Source organism: Pezoporus wallicus, unplaced genomic scaffold, assembly GCF_028554395.1.
Source record: "Pezoporus wallicus isolate ANWC-B61680 ecotype Strahan unplaced genomic scaffold, APGP_CSIRO_Pwel_v1 contig_3812, whole genome shotgun sequence".
NCBI lineage: Eukaryota > Metazoa > Chordata > Aves > Psittaciformes > Psittacidae > Pezoporus > Pezoporus wallicus.
The window spans coordinates 3733436-3738029 of NW_026639618.1; the positions used below are offsets into that span (position 1 = coordinate 3733436).

A 4594-nucleotide genomic window follows, 5' to 3' on the forward strand; every position below is an offset into this window, starting at 1 on the left:
AAAGAAAATCCACTTGCTTATGCATTGTTCAACAGATCTAAGAACAAAGAATAAAGGAGCTCCTCATATCTGCAAAGTCTCCAGTCATTTTGGAAAGCTTGTGATTCTCATCTGAGAAAGGGAATGAATGAATGAATGAATGAATGAATGAATGAATGAATGAATGAACTAATAAATAAATAGTTTAGACTTGAATCTGGGTCATTTAGGGACAACTCCCTCATTTTGGTACCTTAGAATTTTTAATTCTTAGTAGTATTCATGATTTACTCCCTTTGCTTTTATTTTATTTTATTTTCTTTCCCCACACCTCAGAATGGTAAGTCTTAGCTTCATGTGCATAAGGGCCAGGAAAGAGTTCAAAATCTCTAGAGGCTTTAAAGGATTTCTCACATTACGATCCTTCCACATGAAAAATGGTAACAGGTTTACTTCAATGCGATTACCCATTATGTAACAACATATATAGTCTCTTCTGCTTTATTTTCAGATTTACCTTCCTCCACTTGCTAATATTGATGGTTGTTCAGACATACACAGTATGTAAACTGCATATGAAATGGAAAAATTTCTGTGCAAGAAAAGCTTGTGGAGGAAGTTTCACAAAAGATAAACTACCAAGCTTCAGTCTTCTGTTATTGAAGCCAGTGAAAAAAAAATCTTACTGATTTCACTCAACTCCCTGAGAACAGTATCAAACTTGCAATAGAAAAGAATAATTAAAAATTTACATTCCCTAAAGATCACACATCCTAAATGTAGGAATGAAGATAACAGTCACACGCATTAGCTCTGATATTTATCTCTAGAAGCATATCATGGCAATTACTCCCACATACTAATAGAACATTGATTTAAGATTCTCATCACACATCAAAACACAGAACAATGCAAGAAGTTTGAAATTCTGTGTAAACCTCCTCTCAAAGATGTAACTAAACTCCCCGCAAAGCCATTAAGTTATAGGGAAAAGAAATATGTCTGAACATTAGTTTTAGTATTGAGTTATTTTAAGTCTGAATTATTGAGAAACAAGGTACTTGTCCTGGGTTCAGCAGTAGCAATCATTTTTCTCTTTCATGGTAGCTGCTGCAGTGCTGTGTTTTGACTTCCAGCCGGTGAACAGTGTTGGTGAAGCCGATGTTTTTGGTTGTTGCTAAGTGATGTTTACCCTGACCAAGGACTTTGTGAGGCTCATGCTCTGCCAGGGAGGAGGGGAAGACGTGAGGAAGCAGAGATGGGGCACCTGACCCAGGCTAGACAAAGAGGTATTCCATACCACAGAACGTCATGCCCGGGGTGGGGGGTAACTGGGAGTTACCCGGAAGGACATGGGCTTCTGGGTCGGACTCGTTTCTTGGCAAGTGGTATTGTATTCTCTTCCCTTGTTATTTTCTCTTATCATTGTTGTCGTTGGTGGCAGCGGTGGTGATTTGTGTTGTACATTGGTTGCTGGACTGTTCTTGTCTCAACCCATGGGAGTTGCACTCTTTTGATTCTCCTCCCCATCCCTCATGGGAGCGGGGAAGGGGAGAGCCTTGGGGGGGGGCTTCGATTGCTCTCAGCCCGGCACCACTCACTGGGAGTGAGTGAACAAGCTGTCTGGCTAGGGTATAAACCACAACAGTTTATTTTTGGAGCCCAACGTGGAGCTCGAACCCACGACCCTGAGATTAAGAGTCTCATGCTCTACCGACTGAGCTAGCCGCCAAAAATAAACTGTTGTCTCTGCTTCCCCCAGCTTCCGCTCCCTGGCAGAGCATGAACCTCACAAAGTCCTTGGTCAGGGTAAACATCACTTAGCAACAACCGAAAACATCAGTATCACCAGCACTGTTCTCAGGCTGGAAGTCAAAACACAACACTGCACCAGCTACCACGAAGGAGAAAAGTGATTGCTACTGCTGAACACAGGATAGTACTTTATTAGACAAGTTGTGGGGTTTTTTTTTATTGTTTTAGTTGTGTGTTTTATCTCTTTGCTAATGCTTTCCAATGCCTTCTGCAAGTTCTTTCCACTACTGAAACTCCAGATCGTAACTTCACTTCCCTTTCTTACCTGAAAAAAAAAGGGTTATTAAAGAAATAATAATAATTATGTTTTGGACAATCAATTAATCTTATTCTGACTGCTTTCAGTAGAATCTCAGGAAAGGTGAAAAGTCCTTCAATTGCTGTGATACCTTTATAAATAGCTCTTATGAGGTATCTGCTGTAGCTGCACTGAATGTCAATTTTGCGCAAGCAACAAAATTCAATTCAGTAAATTTTTATCTACCATAAGGTATTTAATAAGTTATTCTTGGCCTCTGTGTGATTAAATTGCTACTGCAGATCTGAAGTGACTGTCACTGCTCTCTGCCTTCAGATATTTACACAGGATAATGTGAGTGATTTAATAATAAAGTCATACACATAAGAAAATATTTTCACTCAATTTAAAAAAAAAATTATTATCCAGTTTAAATACACAATGTCCAACTTGACTTTATCAAGATGCTTTAAATGAATGTGATAATCACAAATACGCATGTTATTTCAAATTGTGCCTCATATCCAGCTCTTTTGTGTGTCATCTGGATAATAAGTGCTATAGCATGTGAAATTGCACTTGCTTCTTACATTTATATCAAATTTCTAAGCTTTGTTGAACAAGATGATAATCCAACCAGTCCAAAATTTACTTCCTTGCTGCAGCAAGAATATATTTCTTTAGTAAACATTTAAATCTGTACATTCTTTTTTTATAATTTTATAAGACTGCTTTTTAGGTATTTCTAAATACTTTCTCCCTTAATCCAAGGAAGTGTGTGATGCATAATTCAATATTGTGCTAATCCTTATATATATGAGTAGTGCTGACTTAAATACTTATGTTTATGTGATTTGCTGCACTAAACTAAACCTCTAGTGACTCTAAAGATAATGTTCTCAGTAAATTATTTCTCAGTGTCAAAGCTTGGAGGACAGGTATTGGAATACACTGATAATTATGGTAGTTTAATCAATAATTCATATTTTTGTTGATATTAAGAACTTTCCCAGTGGAAAGAAATTAATAATTAAATTCAGCTAGGGAAATAAGTCTTCCAAGACTGTCTATACTCCACAGAGAGACATTCCTGCAGGGAAAAACTCAAGGCACCCACACCGGCTTTGCATTCTGAAACACTCTCCTAATAACAGATTCTCAACTCTTTTAGGCTGAAAATAGTTTCTGTGGACACCCTGACCCCAGCTCTAGAGGAAAGTTACTAAATTTCTACTAAACTGTAGAAATAGTGCTTGGACCAGGATCAGGCACTTCTGTAAGATACTTTCTCCTTGAACGTCCTAGACAACCAACATAGCTTCACTAAGGGCAAATTTTGCCTGCTAAATTTGGTGGCTTTCTACAACAAGATGACTATATTGGTGGATAAGAGAAGAATGACTGATGTCATCTACCAGGCCCTGCGCAAAGCATTTAACTCTTTCCCACATACCATCTTTGTCTCTAAACTAGAGAGACATGGATTTGATGGATGGATGACTCGGTAGATAAAGAATTGTTGGAAGTTGGTCACACTGCAATAAACAGCTCGATACCGAAGCAGAAATCACTGACGAGTAGTGCTCCTCTGGTGTCAGTGTTGGGGCCAGCATTGTTTAACACCTTTGTTAGTGACATTGAACAGTAGGAATGATGGCATTCTTGGGAAGTTTGCTGACAACACCAGACTGGTGAAAGGAAGGAATGCCACTCAAAGGGACCTTTAAAGGCCTGAGAGGTGGGGCCAGCACAAACCTTAAGAAGTTCAAGAATGTCAAGGAGGCCGTTAACCCAGGAAGCTGGGAAACAGCAACGAGAAAAAAACAACAAAGGAGGAAGAGGACAATTAAAAGCAAGGGGCTTCCTCTTAAATATGTTGTCCCCACCAAGAACCGCTTTGCTGTCATGCAGGGGGCTGATGAGAAAACATACCCGCACCAGAAACAACCAGCTAGTGCACTGCTAAAGATCTCTACTGGTGCTGCCAGGAAAAAGCAGCGGGTTGTAGTAGTAGGGGACTCTACTTTGAAAGGAACAGAAGCATTTATCTTTCAGCCTGACCCAGTCTCAAGGGAGGTGTGTTGCCTACGTGGGGCATGGCTCAGGGATGCTGCAGAGAGGCTGCCTGCTCTAGTAAGTCCCACGGACTATTAGCCACTTCTGGTGATCCATGTGGGTGCTAGGGATATAGATAGCAGCAGCCTGGAGAACATAAAGAAGGACAACAGAGCCCTGGGAGAGGTGATCAGGGGCTCTAGAGCTCAGATAGTCTTTTCATCAATTCTCCAGGATACAGGGGAAGACCCTAAAAAGGCTAGGAGGATTGGCCAGGTTAATAAATGGTTAGAAGGGTGGTGCCATAGTCAGGGATTTGGGTGTCTTGAACACGGGACCCAAGTTTGTAGGCCAGGTCTAGTGGTGGCTGGTGGAGCTGGTCTGACAAGGGGAAGAGCAACAACAGTAGGAGACTTACCAGACTGGTCAAGGATGCTTTAAGCTAGATGTGTTGGGGGAAGGGGGCATCATTCCATCCCAACACACCCAGTCAGTTGCCAACACCTA

At 40.6% G+C, this 4594-nt stretch overlaps 1 non-coding gene across 1 annotated transcript; it reads right to left on the reverse strand.

The window, feature by feature from the left end:
- Nucleotides 1-1638: 1638 nt before the first annotated feature.
- TRNAK-CUU (transfer RNA lysine (anticodon CUU)) lies at nucleotides 1639-1710 on the reverse strand. Its single transcript has one exon. It is a non-coding gene; the product is annotated as a tRNA-Lys (tRNA).
- Nucleotides 1711-4594: the final 2884 nt, after the last annotated feature.